This window comes from Bufo bufo, chromosome 2 (assembly GCF_905171765.1).
Source record: "Bufo bufo chromosome 2, aBufBuf1.1, whole genome shotgun sequence".
NCBI lineage: Eukaryota > Metazoa > Chordata > Amphibia > Anura > Bufonidae > Bufo > Bufo bufo.
The window spans coordinates 595,693,974-595,721,339 of record NC_053390.1 but is presented as its reverse complement, the minus strand read 5'-3'; positions in this window follow the sequence as shown (position 1 = coordinate 595,721,339).

Sequence of the window (27,366 nt, the reverse complement as noted above, 5' to 3'; positions counted from 1 at the left end):
CACTCGCTTACCTTCCGATCCTGTGAACGCGCGCGCCTGTGTGCGCGCGTTCACAGGAAATCTTGCGTCTCGTTAGAGGACGCGTATATGCGTCCAGGAGGAATGAATCAACCACCTCCAGGACGTGTCGCTGCGTTCGGCGGTCCGGAGGTGGTTAAGGACCAGGCCATTTTTTGCAAATCTGACATGTGTCACTTTATGTGGTGATAACTTTAAAATGCTTTTACTTATCCAGGCCATTATTTTTTCTCGTCACATATTGTACATCATGACAGTGGTAAAATTGAGTAAAAAAATAATGAAATTTCATTAAAAAAATCTAAATTTACCAATTTTTTTTAAAAAATTTGCAAATTTCCAAATGTCAATTTCTCTACTTTTATAATAGATAGTAATACCTCCAAAAAGCATTATTACTTTACATTCCCCATATGTCTACTTCATGTTTGGATCATTTTGTGAATGCCATTTTATTTTTTGGGGACGTTACAAGGCTTAGAAGTTTAGAAGCAATTCTTAAAATTTTCAGAAAATTTCTAAAACCCACTTTTTCAGGACCAGTTCAGGTCTGAAGTCACTCTGTGAGGCTTACATAATAGAAACCACCCAAAAATTACCACATTTCACAAACTACACCCCTCAAGGTATTAATAACTGATTTTACTAACTTTGTTAACCCTTTAGGTGTTCCACAAGAATTAATGGAAAATAGAGATAACATTTCTAAATTTCACTTTTTTGGCAGATTTTCCATTTGAATCCATTTTTTTTTCCAGTTACAAAGCAAGGGTTAACAGCCAGACAAAACTCAATATTTATGGCCCTGATTCTGTAGCTTACAGGAACACCCCATATGTGGTTGTAAACTGCTGTACGGGCACACAGCAGGGCGCAGAAGGAAAGACGCCATACGGTTTTTGCTAGACTGGTTTTTTGACACCATGTCCCATTTGAAGCCCCCCTGATGCACCCCTAGAGTAGAAACTCCCAAAAAGTGAACCCATTTTGGAAGCTACAGGATGAGGTGGCAGTTTTGTTGGTACTATTTTAGGGTACATATGATTTTTGGTTGCTCTATATTACATTTTTTCTGAGGCAAGATAACAAGAAATAGCTGTTTTGGCACCGTTTTTATTTTTTGTTATTTACAACATTCATCTGACAGGTTAGATTATGGGGTATTTTTATAGAGCAGGTTGTCACGGACACGACAATACCAACTATGTTTACTTTTTTGGTTTTTTTTTTTCGGTATTACATAAAGCATTTTTGGAAAAAAAAATTTTTTTTGTGTCTCCACATTCTGAAAGCCGTAGTTTTATTTATTTTTTGGGTGACTATCTTTTTCGGGATGAGATGACGGTTTGATTGGTACAATTTTGTGGTGTGTATGACTTTTTGATCACTTGCTATCACATTTTTTGTGATGTAAGGTGACAAAAAATTGCTTTTTTACACAGTTTTTATTTAATTTATTTAACGGTATTCACTTGAGGGGTTAGGTCATGTGATATTTTTATAGATTAGGTTATTACAGACACGGCAATACCTAATATGTCTACAATTTTTTTATTTATGTAAGTTTTACACAATGATTTCATTTTTTAAACCAAAAAAAAAATCATGTTTTAGTGTCTCCATAGTCTGAGAGCCATAGTTTTTTTCAGTTTTTGGGCGATTATCTAAGATAGGGTATGATTTTTGCGGTATGAGATGACGGTTTGATTGGCACTATTTTGGGGTGCGTATGACTTTTTGATCGCTTGCTATTACACTTTTTGTGATGCAAGGTGACAAAAAATGGCTTTCTTTACACCGTTTTAATTTTTTTTATAATATTCACCTGAGAGGTTAGGTCATGTGATATTATTATAGAGAAGGTTCTTACGGACGCGGCAATACCTAATATGTATACTTTTTTATTTACTTAAGTTTTACACAAAACCAGCATTTTTTTAACCAAAAAAATGATGTTTTAGTGTCTTCATATTCTGAGCAATCGATTTTTATATTTTTTGGGAGATTGTCTTAGGTAGGGGCTCATTTTTTGCGAGATGAGGTGACGGTATGCCTTTTTGATCACTTGGTGTTGCACTTTTTGTGATGTAAGGCGTCAAAAATGGCTTTTTTTTTACACCGTTTTTATTTTATTTTTTTATGGTATTTATCGGACAGGGTGGATCATGTGATATATTTATAGGGCCGATCCTTACGGACCCGGCGATACCTAATATGTGATTTTTTTTACGTTTTTTATTATAAAATAAGGGAAAGGGCTGTTTTTTTCTTTTTTTACTTTATTAATTTTATTACTTTATTAATTTTATTTAAAAAAACTTTTGAAACTTTTTTTTTTCTTTACTTTATTTTGCGACCAATAGAGATGTCCCGAACTATTCGCAGGCGAACAGTTCCCGGTGAACATAGCTTGTTCGCGTTCGCCGCGGCGGGCGAACATATGCGATGTTCGGTCCGCCCCTATACATCATCATTGAGCAAACTTTGACCCTGTACCTCACAGTCAGCAGACACATTCCAGCCAATCAGCATACCCTCCCTCCCAGACCCTCCCACCTCCTATCAAAAAGCAAGGACAGCATCCATCTTAGATTCATTCTGAAGCTGCAGTGTCACAAATTTGACTAAGTTGTAATCGCAATGCGATTAATACAGGTTATATTAATCACATTGCAAATTCAACTTAAAGCTGGGTTCCTAATGTTTGTATTGCTAGAATATAACGAAAATTTAGAATATAGTGCTATATTCGTTATATTCGTCAATTCTAGCAATACAACCATTAGGAACTCAGATCTAAGTTGTAATCGCAATGCGATTAATACAGGTTATATTAATCGCATTGCGAATTCAACTTAGAGCTGGGTTCCAAATGACCCTGTACCTCACAGTCACCAGCCAATCAGCAGCGTACCCTCCCTCCCAGACCCTCCCACCTCCTAGCAAAAAGCAAGGACAGCATCCATCTTAGATTCATTCGGAAGCTGCAGTCTTAGGCCTCATGCACACGACCGTTGTGTGCATCCATGGCCGTTGTTCCGTTTTCCGTGATTTTCTGCGGACCCATTGACTTTCAATGGGTCCTTTGAAAACTCAGAAAATGCACCGTTGTTCATCCGCGGCCGTGATCCGTGTTTCCTGTCTGTCCAAAAAATATGACCTGTCCTATTTTTTTGACGGACAACGGTTCACAGACCCATTCAAGTCAATGGGTCCGTGAAAAAACACGGATGCACACAAGATTGGCATCCGCGTCCGTGATCCGTGGCCGTCGGCTACTTTCACACAGACGGATATTCTAACACAGAGGCGTTCCCATGGTGATGGGGACACTTCAAGTTAGAATATACTAAGAACGTTGTACATGACTGCCCCCTGCTGCCTGGCAGCACCCGATCTCGTACAGGGGGCTGTGATCCGCACAATTAACCCCTTAGGTGCCGCACCTGAGAGGTTAATTGTGCGTATCATAGCCCCCTGTAAGAGATCAGGTGCTGCCAGGCAGGAGGGGGCAGACCCCATCCCCTGTATTTAACTCATTGGTGGCCAGTGCGGCCCCCCTCCATCCCTCCCCTGTATTTAACTCATTGGTGGCCAGTGCGGCCACCCTCCCTCCCCAGTATTATATTCATTGGTGGCCAGTGCGGCTTACCCTCTCCCCCCCCACCTAATTAAAATCACCTTCCCCCATCATTGGTGGCCAGTGCGGCCTCCCCTCTCCCCCCCTAATTAAAATCACCCCCCCCATCATTGGTGGCCAGTGCGGCCTCCCCTCCCCCCTCCCTAATTAAAATCACCCCCCCATCATTGGTGGCCAGTGCGGCCTCCCCTCTCCCCCCCTAATTAAAATCACCTTCCCCCATCATTGGTGGCCAGTGCGGCCTCCCCTCTCCCCCCCTAATTAAAATCACCCCCCATCATTGGTGGCCAGTGCGGCCTCTCCTCCCCCTCTCCCTAATTAAAATCACCCCCCCATCATTGGTGGCAGCGGAGAGTTCCGATCGGAGTCCCAGTTTAATCGCTGGGGCTCCGATCGGTAACCATGGCAACCAGGACGCTACTGTAGTCCTGGTTGCCATGGTTACTTAGCAATTTTTAGAAGCATTATACTTACCTGCGATGTATAGGCAATGCGCCGCACAGACTTTTCACTTACCAGTAGGAGGAGCGCCCGTCCGGTCACAGACAGCGAAGGTAAGTATAATGCTTCTAAAATTGCTAAGTAACCATTGCAACCAGGACTGCAGTAGCGTCCTGGTTGCCATGGTAACCGATTGGAGCCCCAGCGACTCCGATCGGAACTCTCCACTGCCACCAATGATGGGGGAAGGTGATTTTAATTAGGGGGGGGAGAGGGTAGGCCGCACTGGCCACCAATGAATATAATACTGGGGAGGGAGGGGGGCCGCACTGGCCACCAATGAGTTAAATACAGGGGAGGGAGGGGGGCCGCACTGGCCACCAATGAGTTAAATACAGGGGAGGGAGGGGGGCCGCACTGGCCACCAATGAGTTAAATACAGGGGAGGGAGGGGGGCCGCACTGGCCACCAATGAGTTAAATACAGGGGAGGGGGGTCTGCCCCCTCCTGCCTGGCAGCACCTGATCTCTTACAGGGGGCTATGATACGCACAATTAACCCCTCAGGTGCGGCACCTGAGGGGTTAATTGTGCGGATCACAGCCCCCTTTAAGAGATCGGGTGCTGACAGGCAGCAGGGGGCAGTCATGTACACAGTTCTTAGTATATTCTAACTTGAAGTGTCCCCATCACTATGGGAACGCCTCTGTGTTAGAATATACTGTCGGATCTGAGTTTTGACGATCTAACTCAAATCTGATGGTATATTCTAATATAGAGGCGTTCCCATGGTGATGGGGACGCTTCAAGTTAAAATATACCATCGGATTGAAGAAAACTCCGATCCTATGCTATATTAACTCCTGACTTTACATTGAAAGTCAATAGGGGACGGATCCGTTTGCAATTGCACCATATTGTGTCAATGTCAAACGGATCCGTCCCCATTGACTTGCATTGTAAGTCAGGACGGATCCGTTTGGCTCCGCACGGCCAGGCGGACACCAAAACGACTTTTTCTTCATGTCCGTGGATCCTCCAAAAATCAAGGAAGACCCACGGAAGAAAAAACAGACACGGATCACGGACCTACGGACCCCGTTTTTGCGGACCTTAAAAAAAAACGGTCGTGTGCATGAGGCCTAAGTGAGAGGAGGGACAGTGCAGCTGCTGATGATTTAATAGGGAAATCGATAGTTAGGCCAGTTTAATCGCTGGGGCTCCGATCGGTAACCATGGCAACCAGGACGCTACTGCAGTCCTGGTTGCCATGGTTACTTAGCAATTTTTAGAAGCATTATACTTACCTGCGATGTATAGGCAATGCGCTGCACAGACTTTTCACTTACCAGTAGGAGGAGCGCCCGTCCGGTCACAGACAGCGAAGGTAAGTATAATGCTTCTAAAATTGCTAAGTAACCATTGCAACCAGGACTGCAGTAGCGTCCTGGTTGCCATGGTAACCGATTGGAGCCCCAGCGACTCCGATCGGAACTCTCCACTGCCACCAATGATGGGGGAAGGTGATTTTAATTAGGGGGGGGGAGAGGGTAGGCCGCACTGGCCACCAATGAATATAATACTGGGGAGGGAGGGGGGCCGCACTGGCCACCAATGAGTTAAATACAGGGGAGGGAGGGGGGCCGCACTGGCCACCAATGAGTTAAATAACGGGGGGGGGGGCGGGGCCGCACTGGCCACCAATGAGTTAAATACAGGGGAGGGAGGGGGGCCGCACTGGCCACCAATGAGTTAAATACAGGGGAGGGGGGTCTGCCCCCTCCTGCCTGGCAGCACCTGATCTCTTACAGGGGGCTATGATACGCACAATTAACCCCTCAGGTGCGGCACCTGAGGGGTTAATTGTGCGGATCACAGCCCCCTTTAAGAGATCGGGTGCTGACAGGCAGCAGGGGGCAGTCATGTACACAGTTCTTAGTATATTCTAACTTGAAGTGTCCCCATCACTATGGGAACGCCTCTGTGTTAGAATATACTGTCGGATCTGAGTTTTGACGATCTAACTCAAATCTGATGGTATATTCTAATATAGAGGCGTTCCCATGGTGATGGGGACACTTCAAGTTAAAATATACCATCGGATTGAAGAAAACTCCGATCCTATGCTATATTAACTCCTGACTTTACATTGAAAGTCAATGGGGGACGGATCCGTTTGCAATTGCACCATATTGTGTCAACGTCAAACGGATCCGTCCCCATTGACTTGCATTGTAAGTCAGGACGGATCCGTTTGGCTCCGCACGGCCAGGCGGACACCAAAACGACTTTTTCTTCATGTCCGTGGATCCTCCAAAAATCAAGGAAGACCCACGGAAGAAAAAACAGACACGGATCACGGACCTACGGACCCCGTTTTTGCGGACCTTAAAAAAAAACGGTCGTGTGCATGAGGCCTAAGTGAGAGGAGGGACAGTGCAGCTGCTGATGATTTAATAGGGAAATCGATAGTTAGGCCAGTGTATTCAGTGTCCACTACAGTCCTGAAAGACTCAACTGATCTGCTGTAAGGACAGCATCCTGACAGCACCCCAAAAAGCCCTTTTTAGGGCTAGTACATCAGTCTGCTTTTTTTTTTTTTCCTCTGTAATATAATTGCAGTTGCCTGCCAGCGTGTGTGTCAGGCACACAGTGTATACTGTGCCCACTTGCCCAGTGCCACCACTCATATCTGGTGTCACAGTAGCTTGCATAAAAAAAAAAATATAAACTTTTTTGACTGTAATATAATTGCAGTTAGTTGCCTGCAAGCGTGTGTGTCAGGACTGTGCCAACTACTGCCAGTGCACAGTGCCACCAGTGCCACTCATATCTGGTGTCACAGTAGATTACATAAAAAATAAATTTTTTGGACTGTAATATAATTGCAGTTAGTTGCCTGCAAGCGTGTGTGTCATGCCTACAGTGTGTACTGTGCCAACTACTGCCAGTGCACAGTGCCACCAGTGCCACTCATATCTGGTGTCACAGTAGATGACATTTAAAAAAAAAAAAAAACTTTTTGGACTGTGATATAATTGCAGTTAGTTGCCTGCAAGCGTGTGTGTTAGGCCTACAGTGTGTACTGTGCCAACTGCTGCCAGTGCACAGTGCCACCAGTGCCACTCATATCTGGTGTCACAGTAGATTACATTTAAAAAAAACAAAAAAAAATTTGGACTGTAATATAATTGCAGTTAGTTGCCTGCAAGCGTGTGTGTTAGGCCTACAGTGTGTACTGTGCCAACTACTGCCAGTGCACAGTGCCACCAGTGCCACTCATATCTGGTGTCACAGTAGATTACATAAAAAAAAAAACTTTTTGGACTGTAATATAATTGCAGTTAGTTGCCTGCAAGCGTGTGTGTTAGGCCTACAGTGTGTACTGTGCCAACTACTGCCAGTGCACAGTGCCACCACTCATATCTGGTGTCACAGTAGCTTGCACACATAGTACAACTAATCAAAGAAAATGACAGGCAGAGGCAGGCCACCCCGCAGGGGCAGTCGTGGTCGTGGTGCTGTGGTTCCCTTTGGCCCTAGAATAATGCCCAGTGTTCAGAGGCCACGTACCCTGAACTCAAAAAGTTCTGAAGACATAGTTGACTGGCTAACACAGGACACCCAATCTTCTACAGCTTCCGCTCGGAACCTTGACGCACCATCTTCCTCCAGCTCAGCTTCGGGCACCTCTCAAGTTACCACTCGCCCGCCTGCCACCACCACCAACACTAGCACCACAGCTGCTTCACTTGATCTGTCAGAGGAGTTATTTACACATCAGTTGGAAGAAATGAGTGATGCGCAACCATTATTGCCAGAGGATGTAGATAACAGGGATATGTCTCAGTCAGGCAGCATTACACACATGGACGTACGGTGTGATGATGATGATGTTGTACCCGCTGCTTCTTCCTTTGCTGAGTTGTCAGCAGGGGAGGGCTGGCAGCCTTAGTCCTGGGGGGCAAATCCAGTCAAGTGGCCCATTTTTAGCCCCGCCCATTATTAAAAGCCCCTCCTACATATAATAGGCCACTCCCAACACACACTGTACAGATGACATTCTATAGTTGAGGCCTGTCTACACATCATACGGAGAGGGGAGGGTCTGTCCTGGCTGCACTGCCTGCTTATATAACAAGCTACAGCCAGGAAGCTCCTCCGCTCTCCTCCCTCCCCTGATCCTGCTCAAGGCTTGTGGTTCCCCCCCACCATCTGCCACCCACCCGTGGCCTGCTGCCCCCTTTCGTCGTCCTCACCCAGCTCTGAATCCTCCTTCTGCAAATGGCAGAAGGAGGAGCCGGAGCATCTCCTCTCCTACATAGCACCACATACCTCTTACATCCAGTGATGTCACCTTTGATGTAGACGTTCTCTTTCCTCATCTTCTCCATTCAGACCAGACCGCCATGATGATTTTTCTGCCATCTCCAGTCTCTGCAGAGATTGAGAAACAGACATTATTTTCCTGCCACCCCTAATACTATACTGCAGAAACAGTCCCCCTGGAAATACTACTACCACACAGATAGTGCCCCCTTAAACAATTATTGGCACACAGTGCTTTAAAAAATAACTGCGCCCAGACACTAATAGTATAAAGATAATGTCCCCCAAAAATAATTGTGCTAAGCTGATACTATGCCAGGGTGCCCCCAAAGTAACAGTGCTCCCCAAAATCCCACCAATAGAAATAATTCTCTGCCAGAGCACACTTAGTAGTAATAATGCCCCTATAGTGCCCTAGTAATCATGTTCCTCATAGCCCCCCAGTAGTAGTAAAGCTCCCCATAATACCCCCTAGTAGTACTAATTTTCCCTATAATATGAGAGTACATGAAATACCCCCGCTTAGTGCCCGCAGTTGAGCTAATGTCCCCATAATGTATGCCAGTATAAAATACCCCTATATAGTGCCCCAGTAAATGCCCTCATACTGCTCCTCTCCCCCTTCCCCATAGTGTCCCCCATAATATACCAGTAAAAAAATGCCCCTTAGTGCCCCCAGCAGATGCCCCTATAGTGCTCCTCTCCCCCACAATGTGCCAGTAAAAAAATACCCCTTCTTAGTGCCACCATATGCCCCAATAGTGCTCCACTCCCCCATAGTGCCCCCAAATAATGCCCCATAGTGCCGCTCTCCCCTATAGTGCCTCCCATAATGTGCCAGTAAAAAATGCCCCCTTAGTGCTACCAAATGCCATAGTGCCCCCATAATGTTCCAATACAAAAGGCCCCTTTAGAGCCCCCACTTCCCCATAGTGCCCCCAAATAATGCCCCTATAGTAACACCAGATGCCCCATAGTGCTGCTCTCCCCTATAGTGCCCCCCAGAATGTGCCAATAATTAAAAAAAGCCCCTTTAGAGCCCCCAGATACCCCCATAGTGCTCCTCTCCCCCATGGTGCCTCCCCATAATGTGCCAGTAAGAAATGCCCCCATAGTGCCCCCCCGTAGTGCCAGCTCCTCCAATAGTGCCAGCTCCCCTCATAGTACCAGCTCCCCCCCAATAGTGCCAGCCCCCCCCCCCCAATAGTGCAGCCCCCCCAATAGTGCCATCCCCCCACCATAGTGCCATCCCCCTTATAGTGGCAGTTCCCCTATAGTGCCAGCTCCCCCATAGTGCCAGCTCCCCCATAGTGCCAGCCCCCCCCCATAGTGCCAGCTCCCCCTATAGTGCAAGCCCCCCCATAGTGACAGCTCCCCCCCATAGTGCCATCCCCCCCATAGTGCCAGCCCCCTTAAAGTGCCAGCCCCCCCATAGTGCCCCCCATAGTGCTAGCTCCCCCATAGTGCCAGCCCCCCTATAGTGCCAGCTCCCCCATAGTGCCAGCCCCCCCATAGTGCCAGCCCCCCCTATAGTGCCAGCCCCCCCTATAGTGCCAGCTCCCCCTATAGTGCCAGCTCCCCCTATAGTGCCAGCCCCCCCTATAGTGCCAGCTCCCCCTATAGTGCCAGCTCCCCCTATAGTGCAAGCCCCCCATGGTGCCCCCCCATAGTGCTAGCTCCCCCATAGTGCCAGCCCCCCCTATAGTGCCAGCCCCCCCTATAGTGCCAGCTCCCCATAGTGCCAGCTCCCCCATAGTTCCAGCCCCCCCTATAGTGCCAGCTCCCCCTATAGTGCCCCTCCATAGTGCTAGCTCCCCCATAGTGCCAGCTCCCCCATAGTGCCAGCTCCCCCATAGTTCCAGCCCCCCCTATAGTGCCAGCTCCCCCTATAGTGCCCCCCCATAGTGCTAGCTCCCCCAAAGTGCTAGATCCCCCCCATAGTGCCAGATCCCCCCATAGTGCCAGATTCCCCCCATAGTGCCAGATCCCCCCCATAGTGCCAGCCCCCCTATAGTGCCAGCTCCCCCTATAGTGCAAGCCCCCCCCATAGTGCCAGATCCCCCCCCCCCATAGTGCCAGCCCCCCCGCAAAGAAGAAAAAAATAATAATACTAATACTTACCTCCATCAGCAGCGATGCAGCCTCTTCCGGCCTGTGTCCCTGCTGTGTGCTGCCCGGCTCAGGTGTCGCGATGATAATGACGTCATCGCGCTGCCTGAGCCTGCCTCTGATAGGCTGCAGGCATTAGTGCCTGCGGCCTATCAGAAGAACAGGGGAGGGACACGCCTCTCCCTCCCCTGCCCCACAGCACACAGCACGGCCGCAATTACATCCAGGACCGCGCCGCCTGTGGTGATCGGCGGTGCGGCCCTGAAGAATAAAAAAATATATATTTTTTTTTAAAGAGGGGCGGCCCAGCGGCCGTTTATTTAGGGCGGCCTGGGGGGCAATAGCCTCCCTGCCCCCCGACCCAGCCCGCCCCTGGTTGTCAGATACAAGTGAAGCGGTTGATGATGACGATGTGTCTGTGGATGTCACGTGGGTGCCCGCTCGAAGAGACGAAGAACAGGGGGATAGTTCAGATGGGGAGACAGAGAGGAGGAGGAGATGAGTTGGAAGCAGGGGGAGGTCATCGCAAGGAGCTAGTGGCACAGTCAGACAGCATGCATCGGCACCCGGGGTCAGCCAGACAGCACGCTATTCAACGCATGCTGTTGCCACCACTAGAATGCCGTCATTGCAAAGCTCAGCGGTGTGGCATTTTTTTTGTGTGTCTGCCTCTGACAACAGCGATGCCATTTGCAACCTGTGCCAAAAGAAACTGAGTCGTGGGAAGTCCAACACCCACCTAGGTACAACTGCTTTGCGAAGGCACATGATCTCAAATCACAAACGCCTATGGGATCAACACATGAGTACAAGCAGCACACAAACTTAAAGCAGCCATCCTCCTCCTGGTCCAGCCACGTCAACCACTGCTGTTTAGAGATGTCGCGAACATAAAATTTTCCGTTCGCGAACGCAGATTTCTGAAAATGTTCGCGAACGGGCGAACCGCCATAGACTTCAATAGGCAGGCGAATTTTAAAACCCACAGGGGCTCTTTCTAGCCACAGTAGTGATGGAAAAGTTGTTTCAAGGGGACTAACACCTGGACTGTGGCATGCCGGAGGGGGATCCATGGCAAAACTCCCATGGAAAATTACATAGTTGACGCAGAGTTGGATTTTAATCCATAAAGGGCATAAATCACCTAACAATCCAATTTTTTTTTGAACAACGTGGTTTAAAACATCCAGTGTGTGTATACGATCAGGTATGATGTTGTATCGATCAGGTAGTGTAAGGGTTACGCCCGCTTCACAGACATTGACAGACCAAACTCCCCTTTTAATGCACCGCAAACAACCGCAAACAGTCCATTTGCCCAACCGCAAACTTCCCATTTGCACAAGGTTGGATACCAAGCTAGCCATGTCCCGTCGATGTCATTGAAGGTTTCTTCCTCCACCCAGCCACGTACAACACCAAAGGTCCCCGAAAGGTGAATTGAATAGATTTTTCGAACGGGGAGATGGTTAAAAAAACGCTGGCTCCCTCCCCTTTGTTTGAATCCACGCCATGGTCACTGCGTCTGCGCTGTGCAATTTACTGTCTCACCTGTGAGTGGTATTTTCTGTAGTACTATTCTCATCATTTTAATCCCTGTATGGTCCCCAATCTGGGGTCCATTTATTAAATAGATTTTTCGAACGGGGAGATGGTTAAAAAAACGCTGGCTCCCTCCCCTTAGCTTGAATCCACGCCACGGTCACTGCGTCTGCGCCGTGCAATTTACTCTCACACCCGATATGAGTGGTATTTTCTGAAGTTCTCTCTTCTCATCAGTTTAATCCCTGTTACGTCCCCAATCTGGGGTCCATTTATTAAATAGATTTTTCGAACGGGGAGATGGTTAAAAAAACGCTGGCTCCCTCCCCTTTGTTTGAATCCACGCCACGGTCACTGTGTCAGCGCCGTGCAATTTACTGTCACACCAGATATGAGTGGTATTTTCTGTAGTACTATTCTCATCAGTTTAATCCCTGTATGGTCCCCAATCTGGGGTCCATTTATTAAATAGATTTTTCGAACGGGGAGATGGTTAAAAAAACGCTGGCTCCCTCCCCTTTGTTTGAATCCACGCCACGGTCACTGCGTCTGGTCACTGCGTCTGCACCGTGCAATTTACTCTCACACCCGATATGAGTGGTATTTTCTGTAGTACTATTCTCATCAGTTTAATCCCTGTTACGTCCCATATCAGGGTGGGATTGCCTTTTGTGAAAAAAAATTTAGGCCGGGTACCTTCGACTGCCTTCACAGTGACAGACCAAACTCTGATACACCAAACTGAATTGATTTTAGGAACCGGGAGATGGAAAAAGCAGCTTGGTCGGTCCTCTTACTCCCAAGTTGGGGCACTGCGCGTGAACGGAGCAATGTGCTGTGACACCCTATGTGAGTGGTGTCTTAACTAGTACTATTCCTATCAGTTTAATCCCTGTTACGTGCCCTATCTGGGGACGTGTGTCCAATTGATTAACCATTGTCGAATTAACGAACTATTACGACATCCTGGAATAATTTATTTCTGAGCTTTGTACTTGCTTTGTATTGGAATTGATGGGGATTTTTTAAATTGTCTGCATTATTTCTAATAAACTATTAAGAGACTTTATTATGATTTTTTTATTTTATGTATTAAAAACCCACCCATATAACTTAAAAAAAAAAATTCATTTTTTTCTATGAAAAATTATCCAGCCGATCGCTTTTGGTCTGATCATAATGAAGCAACGGTCTTATCATCTGGGGTGTGGCAACATTGCCAACACACTCATAGAGGTGATGATCGCTTCATTGTGATACGCAAGCCCCTTCACCACAACAAGGTAACGATCACGAAGGGGAATTGACACTTGTATGTGCCTTTTTTTTTGTTTTGTTTTTGCAGCCACAGTGCAGCACCATAGGCCATAAAAATTAGGCATGTACACATGCCTGAAAAATAATGTTATTGTTGCAGCCACTGTTGTAGCAGCGGCCGGAAAAATTGATGTTTTCAAGGCAGAAAGGTGACTAAAACATTGCGGCTTGAACCCTAGTTGGTGGCGGAGAATTCACGAAAGTCATCCAGTATGCAGACATTAAATACAGCAGTGTGGGGACCATTTTGAGGCCAAGGCATGTCATCAGGCCTTTTGTTAGTCAAACGTATCCCCCATTGTCAGTCCCTTCGGGATCCATGCCTCATTCATCTTAATGAAGGTGAGGTAATCAACACTTTTTTGATCGAGGCAACTTCTTTTGTCAGTGACAATGCCTCCTGCTGCACCGAAGGTCCTTTCTGACAGGACACTTGAAGCGGGGCAGGCCAAAAGTTCTATCGAAACTGGGATAGCTCAGGCCACAGGTCAAGCCTGCACACGCAGTAGTCAAGGGGTTCATCGCTCCTCAGAGTGTCGATATCTGCAGTTAAGGCGAGGTAGTCTGCTACCTGTCGGTCGAGTCGTTCTCTAAGGCTGGATCCCGAAGGGCTGTGGCGATGTGTAGGACTGAAAAAGCTCTGCATGTCCTCCATCAACAACACATCTGTAAAGCGTCCTGTCCTTGCCGCCGTGGTCGTGGTAGGAGGAGGATTACTTTCACCTCTTCCCCTGTTAGATTCCCGTTGTGCTGTGACATCCCCCTAATAAGCTGTGTAAAGCATATTTTTTAGTATTGTTTTGAACTGCTGCATCCTTTCTGATTTTCGGTAATTTGGTAACATTTCCGCCACTTTCTGCTTATACCGGGGGTCTAGTAGCGTGGCCACCCAGTACACGTCGTTCTCCTTCAGCATTTTTATACGAGGGTCCCTCAACAGACATGACAGCATGAAAGACCCCATTTGCACAAGGTTGGATGCCGAGCTACTCATTTCCAGTTCCTCATCCTCACTGATGTCATTGACGGTCTGTTCTTCACCCCAGCCACGTACAACACCACGGGTCCCAGATAGGTGACAACAACGAGCACCCTGGGATGCCTGCTGTGGTTGGTCTTCCTCCTCCTCAAAGCCACATTCCTCCTCTGACTCCTCTTCCTCATACTCCTCTTGCAGCGTTGCCGCAGGTCCAGCAAGCGATGATGACAAGGCTGTTTCTGGTGGTGATGGTGACCACAACTCTTCCTCTTCCTCTTCACGCTCATCTACAGCCTGATCCAGCACTCTTCGCAGGGCACGCTCAAGGAAGAAAACAAATGGGATGATGTCGCTGATGGTGCCTTCGGTGCGACTGACTAGGTTTGTCACCTCCTCAAAAGGACGCATGAGCCTACAGGCATTGCGCATGAGCGTCCAGTAACGTGGCAAAAAAATTCCCAGCTCCGCAGAGGCTGTCCTAGCACCCCGGTCATACAAATACTCGTTGACGGCTTTTTCTTGTTGGAGCAGGCGGTCGAACATTAGGAGTGTTGAATTCCAACGTGTCGGGCTGTCGCAAATCAAGTGACTCACTGGCATGTTGTTTCAGCGCTGAATGTTTGAAAAGTGCGCCATGGCCGTGTAGGAACGCCTGATATGGCCACACACCTTCCTGGCAGCTTGAGGACGTCCTGTAAGCCTGGGTACTTAGACACAAAGCGTTGTACGATGAGATTCAACACATGTGCCATGCACGGCACATGTGACAGCTTGCCCAAATTCAATGCCGCCAACAAATTGCTTCCATTGTCACACACCACTTTGCCGATCTCCAGTTAGTGCGGGGTCAGCCACTGATCCACCTGTGCGTTCAGGGCGGACATGAAGAAGGCATTGGCTATTTGTTCAGTCCTATAAGACTACCCAACCCATAACCTCCACCCCTCATCCTCACCCCTATAAATAAACACACCACACCACTGCTTGGATTTAATCGGCCACAGCAGCCGTTTATTAAATAAATACAACATAAATATAACAGTTAAACCCATGACGAGGGAGGTCCTAGAAGCCCCAATAACTTTATAAACACTGGAACACCTGCGTCTCCATCTTGCCCCCAGCCGTTGAACCCAGCTCGGAGGCAGCAACTGATGGACGCGTAATTAGTTCCTACCAGCTCCTCAATGAGAGTCCAGCCCCTCCCGCGGGGCCCTCCCATCCTCAGGTACCACCATATTCCACCACTTCAAGGACCTCCCCCGCCTCCATGACTGCCGCGACATATCACAACACCAACCCTCACTACTTCCTCTCCCAATAGGGTCGGGCGGGTGGGCGATTCAGTCTCCTGGCCAACACTGCACTTACTTCCGCATTCTTCTTCCTTCTCCCCTCTGGCCACGCCCCCCGCCGCCCTAGCAACTCCCGCCTCTCTCCGCTCCCGCCCCCACACACTATTGACCCTTTCCTCACCTGGTCCTGTACAGCCAAGCTCCTTCATGAACGTCCTCCCCCACCGCTGCGCTCCAGTCCGGACTAACTTGAAGAAGGCATTGGCTATTTGTTCAGTCCTATAAGACTACCCAACCCATAACCTCCACCCCTCATCCTCACCCCTATAAATAAACACACCACACCACTGCTTGGATTTAATCGGCCACAGCAGCCGTTTATTAAATAAATACAACATAAATATAACAGTTAAACCCATGACGAGGGAGGTCCTAGAAGCCCCAATAACTTTATAAACACTGGAACACCTGCGTCTCCATCTTGCCCCCAGCCGTTGAACCCAGCTCGGAGGCAGCAACTGATGGACGCGTAATTAGTTCCTACCAGCTCCTCAATGAGAGTCCAGCCCCTCCCGCGGGGCCCTCCCATCCTCAGGTACCACCATATTCCACCACTTCAAGGACCTCCCCCGCCTCCAAGAACGCGCAGCTTGACCACCTCAACCCTGCGCGTCCCTCCACATCCGCAAAGCTGTCTCCACGCCACTCTGGAGCCCCAGAGCCCACAAATCCGTACCTACTGCATTCAGGTGCACTCCATCCGCTCTCCAAAACGCACCCTCACCCTTCTCCAATACCTCGTGCCGCACCACCACACCACCATTCCTTGCCATAAAACGGCCCACCGCTCTGTTTACCTTTATCCTAGCCTTATTAAGGCTCTCCACTGACCTCGCCCCTCTCCACACCTTCCGAGGTAAAATGTCAGACCAGACAATGATCACTCCCGGAAACAACGCCCAAATTCTAAGTAAGTCAAACTTGACATCCCGAACTAATTCCCTAAACGGTCGCTTCCCTAAATCATTCCCCCCCACATGCAAAACCAACACATCAGGAGGACGATCCAAACGAACGAAATGATGCACCTCCCGCAACACTCCGCCCCACAACATACCTCTGACTCCTAACCACCTGACCGTAGCCAACTCCGGACTCACACCCAACTGCCGACCGCTCGGCCTCACATCCGCTCTAATTGCACCCCAGAACACATAGGAGTGCCCCAAAATCCACACCAACGCCGCCATCATTCGACCTGTAAACACAAAAGAACAAAATCAACATCACCTACCTACATCCTTAATCTACAACAATGCAGGCCGCACATATGATTTAAAACGAACCGACTCCCAACGCCCAATCCTCCTAATCACCTCCTCACTGGCGCCCCACCTGGCTGCCTCAGTTGCCGCACCAATTCTGAATGAATGCCCAGAATAATCCTTAACGGGCACTCCCAAAACCTTTAAACATTTTTTAAAGACCGCCAGAAACTGAAACCTAGACAAAAATGAACCGTCCTCATGCCTCAAAAACGGGACCTCGTTACTCTGCAGACCCGCACCATACGATCCCGCACACTTCACCGGGCACATACTACACCCCGGCACCGAAAACAACGTAAAACGCTGCCCCCTACCTTCCTGATCCGTCTTTGACCTGCGAATCCGGACATGTAAGCTATCACCTACCAATTCAATATCATCACTCCTAAGCCCCCCCGCTCTCCTAACACTATCACACACCAACTCCCCCAAGCGAAACGCCCCAAAAAACGCTAAAGCAAACGCAGCTTTAAACAGCCCCAGCTCCCATCCTGAACTGCAAACACCACACAACTTATCACCCATTTGCACCAACAACTCAAAAGACACCGGCCTACGACAGTCCGGCACCTTGCCTGCACCCCTACGCCAACCTTTCAAAACCTGCCTAACCAGAAAACTCTTAGTCAAATCAGGTAACCCCCGCCACTTAAACCCAAACGCCAAACCTGAAATAAGATGATTCACCTTCGACACCGACCACCCCTCACTCTTCAACTGTCCCAACAACATCAACAACCGCACATCGCCATCCCCTCCACCGGCGCCCCAAGTCCCATTCCACGCCTCCCAGGTCGTCCACGCCTTACCATACTCCCTCCAAGTACCCGGACTCAACGAATCCCTCAACAACCCCATCACTTCTCCTCCAGGATCGCCCACAGCCATGACGGACACTCCAGACCCTCCACCTCCGCTTCTGGCGCAAGAAGCCGGAACCGCTCCCACTGTAAACGAGAAAGAGAATCCGCCACTGAATTAGCCACTCCAGCCACATGTTCAGCCACCAACCACACGTTAATTGACAAACAACGCAATACCAAAAACTGTAACAGCCTAACCACCGGCGGGGAAGATGCGGACAAACTGTTGATAGCCTGAACCACTCCCAAATTGTCACAATGAAACCGCACCTTCCTGTTTCCCAATTTCTCGCCCCACAACACCACCGCCATTACAATGGGAAAGAGTTCCAACAAGGCCATGTTTTTTACCCACCCACGACTCACCCACGCCTCTGGCCACACGCCTGCACACCATTGTCCCTGGCAATAGGCCCCAAAACCCACCCCCCCTGACGCGTCTGTATATAACTCAAAGTCCACACTGTCACACAACTCCCCCATCACCAAAGACCTACCATTATACTGACCCAAAAACTCCGCCCATACCCTCAAATCCCCTTTTAACTCTTTACGTAACCTGATAAAATGATATGGCGCCGATACTCCTGCCGTAGCCGCAGCCAATCTTCTACAAAAAATTCTACCCATAGGCATAATTTGACACGCAAAATTCAATTTACCTAACAATGACTGCAACTCCCGCAACCTAATCTTCTCCCTCCCAATGGCCCTATCAATCTCCTGACGTAGATCCATCAACTTATCCTGGGGAAGCCTACACTCCATCCGTTCCGTATTTATAACAATCCCCAAAAAACACAATTCCGTCACCGGACCCAACGTCTTCTCCTGTGCCAACGGTACCCCAAAGCGCGCAAAAATCGACTGCACTGTATGCAGCAACAAAGAACAAACCCGTGAATTCGCCGGCCCTAAACATAAAAAGTCGTCTAAATAATGAATAACGGATGAACAACCTGAAACTTCCACCACTACCCATTCCAGAAAAGAGCTAAAAGTCTCAAAATAAGCACACGAAAGAGAGCAGCCCATCGGTAAGCACCTATCCACAAAATATTCCCCATCCCAAAAACAACCCAACAATCCCATGCTCTCTACGTGTACCGGAAGCAAGCGAAAAGCCGCCTCAACATCAACCTTCGCCATCAATGCCCCCTGCCCCAACCGCCTCACCCATTTTACAGCCGCATCAAATGAAGTATAGACCACCGAACAAAGTTCAGGATCTATTCCATCATTGACCGACGCACCTTTTGGGTAAGACAAGTGATGAATGAGCCGAAACTTGTTCGGCTCTTTCTTCGGCACCACCCCCAACGGAGACACCCTCAACCCCCCAATCGGCGGCTCCTTGAATGGACCCGCCATCCGCCCCAACTCCACTTCCTTCCTCAATTTCTCCGTTACTACTTCCGCATGAACAAGCGCAGACCTCAGATTCTTAGGAACCGTAGGCCCCGCCGTAACAACCGATGGAATCCGAAAACCAAACCTAAAGCCATCCCCCAACAAACCAGCCGCAACCCGATCCGGGTATCTATCTAGGAACACCTGCATCTCTTCCACCCGCACCGGCGTCCGTCCCTTTTCCAGAGCCATCCCCCCCCTTATTCCTTCCCCCTTTGAAACAACGGTTAGCTCCATGAGCTCCCCCACACCCCGTGCACTCGTGCTTAAATTTGCACTTGGCCCCAAATCTGCAATTTCCTTCGTTAAAAAGGAAGCACAACCCTTTTGCCGATGCCGCTGCCAACGCCCCCGGGGATGATCCCCCGGACTCCCCACGAAAGGACTGCCCCACCCTAGGAGACGCCGTCACTCTCAACCACAACCCAATATCCTTATGATCCCACCGGATATCAGGCCTCACCGCCTTACGCTGCCGGAACTGCTCATCGTACCTGAGCCAGCCCACCCCACCATAAACCCTATACGCCTCCCCAATAGCGTCTTGGTAGCAAAAAAGCGCCGAACAACATTCAGGAGACTTTTCACCAATGACACTTGCTAATATGGCAAACGCCTGAAGCCAATTAGCAAAGGTACGCGGGATCAGACGATGCCGCCGCTTCTCCTCCTCCTCCTTTTTTCCCTCATCCTTCTTACCCCTATCCAGATTGAACCTTTCTAATGGGAGCAGCGAGAATATCTCCACGTACTCACCTTTCCAGATCTTTTCCCTCACTTCCTGCTTCAAATGAGCCCCCAACGGCCCCTCAAAGCACACATACACCTCCCCACGAGCCCGATCATCTAACCTCTGCCCCTCCCCTTCTCCACCAGCCTGCGTCTCCACTGACACCGACCCCAACCCCGCCGCAGCCCCTTGCACACCAACCCCTGACCCCGGCACCACTCCCCAACCAGGCAACGGAGACCCGCCGCCAGCACCCATACCTGACAACCATCCCGCCAAACCACCCAAAAACTGCCCCAACCCTTTACTAAAATCCACCATGGTCCCCCCCCCACCCACCGGGAGACCCTGCGCTAACATGGAGCCCCAAGCAATCTCACCAGGCACCACGGGCGCTGTGACTTCCGCTGCCGCAGATCCTGACTCCTGACGCACGGACACTGCACCATCATAACTCCTGGACGTCGACGGTTGCTCCTCCTGGACCACTTGCACGACCCTCTGCACCACACTGGCCGGACACCGGGACGAGGCCGCGGCCTCCGCCACTGCAAGGGGACCTTCTTCCACGCTGCTCACATCTTCTCTGGACCTGCGCTGGTATTCGTCCTCCCCCAGCGCAGTCCGAGGAACCCGGACTTCATCAAACAGCCGAGTGGACCGCCCGCTAAAGGAGGGACTGGGCCGGTCCACCGTTCCTGGTCCCGAATCCAGCTGCACAGCCGCAGGGAGCGGGGGAAGGGGCGTCCCACTCCTCACAGGGCCCCGCCGCGTAACGGGATTCCTCCCACGGCGAGAGCGGCTCGCAGAAGGCTGAGCGGCCGCCCTCCGCCGCTGAGGGTCCACAGGGGGGCTCCCTACTCGGCGCCGGGCCCGCGGGGTGACTTCAGGGCTTAGGCGCGCCGGTGGAATACTCCGCCGCGGCCGGGCAGCCCGAACATTAGGGGTAACCACAGGAGCAGGAGAAACTATGCACGCACCAACCTGCTCCTGCAGCCAGCCAGGCCCCCGCACCTCCGCTTCTCTCCTCAGTCTCTCCAACATCTCCTCCACTGTCATTACAGGCGCTGACATGCTGCCGTCCGTCCGATTCAGTCTCCTGGCCAACACTGCACTTACTTCCGCATTCTTCTTCCTTCTCCCCTCTGGCCACGCCCCCCGCCGCCCTAGCAACTCCCGCCTCTCTCCGCTCCCGCCCCCACACACTATTGACCCTTTCCTCACCTGGTCCTGTACAGCCAAGCTCCTTCATGAACGTCCTCCCCCACCGCTGCGCTCCAGTCCGGACTAACTGGAGTGCTTGTCCGGTGTGGCTCTCTGGTTTCAGGCAAGTCAACCCCAAGACAGCGTGACACTGTCGTATCCGGGATGTGGAATAGCCCCTGGGGAGCTGGGGGGATTCAGTTGATGTGCAGCCAGACGCCGCAGCAGAAGAGGACTCAGCCGAGGAGGTTATGGAAGAGGATGGAGTAGGAGGAGTAGAGGAGGTGGCAGTAGGCCTGCCTGCAAGTTGTGGCGGTGTCACCAACTCCGCTGTAGAGCCACGCATTCCATGCTTGGCAGCCGTCAGCAGGTTGACCCAATGCGCAGTGTAGGTGATATACCTGCCCTGACCGTGCTTTGCAGACCAGATATCAGTGGTCAGATGGACCCTTGCCCCAACACTGTATGACAGAGATGCCATGACTTCCTTTTCAATCACTGAGTAGAGGTTTGGGATTGCCTTTTTTGAAAAAAAAAATTCGTCCGGGTACCTTCCCATGTGGTGTCCCAATAGCGACAAATTTTTTGAAGGCCTCAGACTCCAGCAGCTAGTATGGTAAAAGCTGGCGGGCTAAGAGTTCCGTCAAACCAGCTGTCAGACGCCGGGCAATTGGTGACTCTGTGACATTGGCTTCCTACGCTCAAACATTTCCTTTACAGACACCTGACTGTGGGCAGATGAGATGGAACTGCTGAAGGTGAGAGGCGGAGTGGCGGGTGGTTGAGAGGGGGCAAGGAGGACAGCAGTGGTTGACGTGGCTGAAGATGCTGGACCAGGAGGAGGATGGTGGCTTTCAGCTTGTGTGCTGCTTCTACTCGTCATCATGTGTTGATCCCATAGGCGTTTGTGATGTGCGATCATGTGCCTTCGCAAAGCAGTTGTACCTAGGTGGGTGTTGGATTTCCCACGACTCAGTTTCTTTTGGCACAGGTTGCAAATGGCATCGCTGTTGTCAGAGGCAGACACACAAAAAAAATGCCACACTGCTGAGCTTTGCAATGACGGCATTCTGGTGGTGGCAACAGCATGTGTTGATTGACGTGCTGTCTGGCTGACCCCGGGTGCCGATACATGCTGTCTGACTGTGCCACTAGCTCCTTGCGACGACCTCCCCCTGCTTCCAACTTGTCTCCTCCTTCTCTCTGTCTCCCCTTCTGAACTTTCCCCCTCTTCTTCTTCTCTTCGAGCAGGCACCCACGTGGCATCCACGGACACATCGTCATCATCCACCACTTCACTTGTATCTGACACTTCAGCAAAGGAAGCAGCAGCGGGTACAACATCATCATCATCATCACACTGTACGTTCATGTGTGTAATGCTGCCTAACTGAGACATATCCCTGTTATCTCCATCCTCTGGCAATAATGGTTGCGCATCACTAATTTCATCCAACTGATGTGTAAATAACTCCTCTGAGGGATCAAGTGAAGCGGCTGTGGTGGCTGTGGTGGTAGAGTGGTAACTTGAGAGCAGGTGACCAAAGCTGAGCTGGAGGAGGATGGTGCGTCAAGGTTCTTAGCGGACGCTGTTGAAGATTGGGTGTCCTGTGTAAGCCAGTCAACTATTTTCTCCGAATTTTTTGGGTTCAGGGTACGTGGCCTCTGAACACTGGGCATTATTCCAGGGCCAGTAGAAATCATAGCACCACGACCACAACGGCCCCTGCAGCGTGGCCTGCCTCTGCCTGTCATTTTTTATTAGATAAGTGTTACTATGCGTGCAAGGTACTGTGCCACCCTATTTAAGTGGTGGTCAGTGGGCACAGTACAGTCTGTGTGGACCTGACACACACTGGCTTGCAACTATGATTATATCACAGAAAAATATTAAATATAATTTTTTTTTATCTGCAAGGTATTTGTGAGTGAGTGACACCCTGTAACGGTATAAGTGGAGGCCTAGCCACTAGCCAGTGGCCACAATACAGTCTGTGTGGGCCTGACACACACGGGCTTGCAAATGTGATTATATCACAGAAAAATATAAAATAGAATTTTTTTTATCTGAAAGGTATTTGAGTGAGTGACACCCTGTAACGGTATAAGTGGAGGCCTAGCCACTAGCCAGTAGCCACAATACAGTCTGTGTGGGCCTGACACACACGGGATTGCAAATGTGATTATATCACAGAAAAATATTAAATAGAATTTTTTTTTATCTGCGAGGTATTTGTGAGTGAGTGACACCCTGTAACGGTATGAGTGGAGGCCTAGCCACTAGCCAGTGGCCACAATACAGTCTGTGTGGGCCTGACACACACTGGCTTGCAAATGTGATTATATCACAGAAAATATTAAATAGAATTTTCTTTATCTGAAAGGTATTTGAGTGAGTGACACCCTGTAACGGTATGAGTGGAGGCCTAGCCACTAGCCAGTGGCCACAATACAGTCTGTGTGGGCCTGACACACACGGGCTTGCAAATGTGATTATATCACAGAAAATATTAAATAGAATTTTCTTTATCTGAAAGGTATTTGAGTGAGTGACACCCTGTAACGGTATGAGTGGAGGCCTAGCCACTAGCCAGTGGCCACAATACAGTCTGTGTGGGCCTGACACACACTGGCTTGCAACTGTGATTATATCACAGAAAATATTAAATAGAATTTTCTTTATCTGAAAGGTATTTGAGTGAGTGACACCCTGTAACGGTATGAGTGGAGGCCTAGCCACTAGCCAGTGGCCACAATACAGTCTGTGTGGGCCTGACACACACTGGCTTGCAACTGTGATTATATCACAGAAAAAGATTAAATATAATTTTTTTTAATCTGCGAGGTATTTGTGAGTGAGTGACACCCTGTAACGGTATAAGTGGAGGCCTAGCCACTAGCCAGTGGCCACAATACAGTCTGTGTGGGCCTGACACACACAGGATTGCAAATGTGATTATATCACAGAAAAATATTAAATAGAATTTTTTTTTATCTGCGAGGTATTTGTGAGTGAGTGACACCCTGTAACGGTATGAGTGGAGGCCTAGCCACTAGCCAGTGGCCACAATACAGTCTGTGTGGGCCTGACACACACTGGCTTGCAAATGTGATTATATCACAGAAAATATTAAATAGAATTTTCTTTATCTGAAAGGTATTTGAGTGAGTGACACCCTGTAACGGTATGAGTGGAGGCCTAGCCACTAGCCAGTGGCCACAATACAGTCTGTGTGGGCCTGACACACACTGGCTTGCAACTGTGATTATATCACAGAAAATATTAAATAGAATTTTCTTTATCTGAAAGGTATTTGAGTGAGTGACACCCTGTAACGGTATGAGTGGAGGCCTAGCCACTAGCCAGTGGCCACAATACAGTCTGTGTGGGCCTGACACACACTGGCTTGCAACTGTGATTATATCACAGAAAAAGATTAAATATAATTTTTTTTAATCTGCGAGGTATTTGTGAGTGAGTGACACCCTGTAACGGTATAAGTGGAGGCCTAGCCACTAGCCAGTGGCCACAATACAGTCTGTGTGGGCCTGACACACACAGGATTGCAAATGTGATTATATCACAGAAAAATATTAAATAGAATTTTTTTTTATCTGCGAGGTATTTGTGAGTGAGTGACACCCTGTAACGGTATGAGTGGAGGCCTAGCCACTAGCCAGTGGCCACAATACAGTCTGTGTGGGCCTGACACACACGGGCTTGCAAATGTAATTATATCACAGAAAAATATTAAATAGAATTTTTTTTATCTGCGAGGTATTTGTGAGTGAGTGACACCCTGTAACGGTATAAGTGGAGTCCTAGCCACTAGCCAGTGGCCACAATACAGTCTGTGTGGGCCTGATACACACGGGCTTGCAAATGTGATTATATCACAGAAAAATATTAAATATAATTTTTTTATCTGAAAGGTATTTGAGTGAGTGACACCCTGTAACGGTATGAGTGGAGGCCTAGCCAGTGGCCACAATACAGTCTGTGTGGGCCTGACACACACTGGCTTGCAACTGTGATTATATCACAGAAAAAGATTAAATCTAATTTTTTTTTATCTGCAAGGTATTTTCTGTCACACCCTGTATGAATGGTGTGTACACAGTATGTCTGTGACTGAGCCTGCAGCCTCTCACACACGGGCAGGCAACTGCAATATATATATATGAAAAAAAAAAAAAAAAGCAGACTGATGTACCAGCCCTGAAAAGGGCTTTTTGGGGTGCTGTCAGGACGCTGTCCTGACAGCAGATGAGTCTGTGGACACAGAACACTGCCCTAGCTAACGCTTTCCCTATTGAATCAGCAGCAGCGGCACTGTCCCTCCTCTCACTGAAAATGCAGATTCCGAATTAATCTAAAATGGATGCTGTCCAGGAGGTGGGAGGGTCTGGGAGGGAGGGTCTGCTGCTGATTGGCTGGAATATGTCTGCTGACTGTGAGGTACAGGGTCAAAGTTTACTCAATTATGATGTATAGGGGCGGACCGAACATCGCACATGTTCGCCCGCCGCGGAGAACGCGAACAAGCGATGTTCGCCGGGAACTATTCGCCGGCGAACTATTCGGACCATCTCTACTGCTGTCCTCCTTGCCCCCTCTAAACCATCCGCCACTCCGCCTCTCGCCTTCAGCAGTTCCTGCTCATCTGCCCACAGTCCCGTGTCTGTCAAGGAAATGCTTGAGCGTAAGAAGCCAATGTCACAGAGTCACCCCCTTGCCCGGCTTCTGACAGCTGGCTTGTCGGAACTCTTAGCCCGCCAGCTTTTACCATACAAGCTGGTGGAGTCTGAGGCCTTCAAAAAATTTGTAGCTCTTGAAACACCACAGTGGAAGGTAGCCAGCCGAAATTTCTTTTCACAAAAGGCAATCCCCAACCTGTACTCTATTGCGGAAAAGGAAGTCATGGCATGTCTGGCACACAGTGTTGGGGCAAGGGGCCATCTGACCACTGATGCCTGGTCTGCAAAGCACTGTCAGGGCAGGTATATCACGTACACTGCGCATTGGGTAAACCTGCTGACGGCTGCCAAGCATAGAATGCGTGGCTCTGCAGTGGAGTTGGTGACACCGCCACGACTTGCAGGCAGGCATGCTGCCACCAACTCTACTCCTCCTACTCCATCCTCTTCGCTAACCTCCTCGGCTGAGTCCTCTTCTGCTGCTGCGTCTTGCTCCACATCAACGGCACACCCCCAGCTCCTCAGGGGCTATTCCACATCCCGGATACGACAGTGTCACGCCGTCTTGGGGTTGATTTGCCTGAAAGCAGAGAGTCACACCGGACTAGCACTCCTGTCCGCCCTGAACGCACAGGTGGATCAGTGGCTGACTCCGCACCAACTGGAGATTGGAAAAGTGGTGTGTGACAACGGAAGCAATTTGTTGGCGGCATTGAATTTGGGCAAGTTGACACATGTGCCGTGTATGGCACATGTGTTGAATCTGATCGTACAACGCTTTGTGCATAAGTACCCAGGCTTACAGGACGTCCTCAAGCAGGCCAGGAAGGTGTGTGGCCATTTCAGGCGTTCCTACAGGGCCATGGCACACTTTTCAGATATTCAGCAGTGAAACAACATGCCAGAGAGGCGCTTGATTTGCGACAGCCCAACACGTTGGAATTCAACACTCCTAATGTTCGACCGCCTGCTCCAACAAGAAAAAGCCGTCAACTAGGACAGCCTCTGCGGAGCTGGGTATTTTTTTGCCACGTTACTGGACGCTCATGCGCAATGCCTGTAGGCTCATGCGTCCTTTTGAGGAGGTGACAAACCTAGTCAGTCGCACCGAAGGCACCATCAGCGACATCATCCCATTTGTTTTCTTCCTGGAGCGTGCCCTGCGAAGAGTGCTGGATCAGGCCGTAGATGAGCATGAAGAGGAAGAGGAAGAGTTGTGGTCACCATCACCACCAGAAACAGCCTTATCAGCATCGCTTGCTGGACCTGCGGCAATGCTGGAAGAGGAGTCTGAGGAAGAGGAGTCAGAGGAGGAATGTGGCTTTGAGGACGAGGAACGGGACATGAGTAGCTCGGCATCCAACCTTGTGCAAATGGGGTCTTTCATGCTGTCGTGCCTGTTGAGGGACCCTCGTATAAAAATGCTGAAGGAGAACGACCTGTACTGGGTGGCCACGCTACTAGG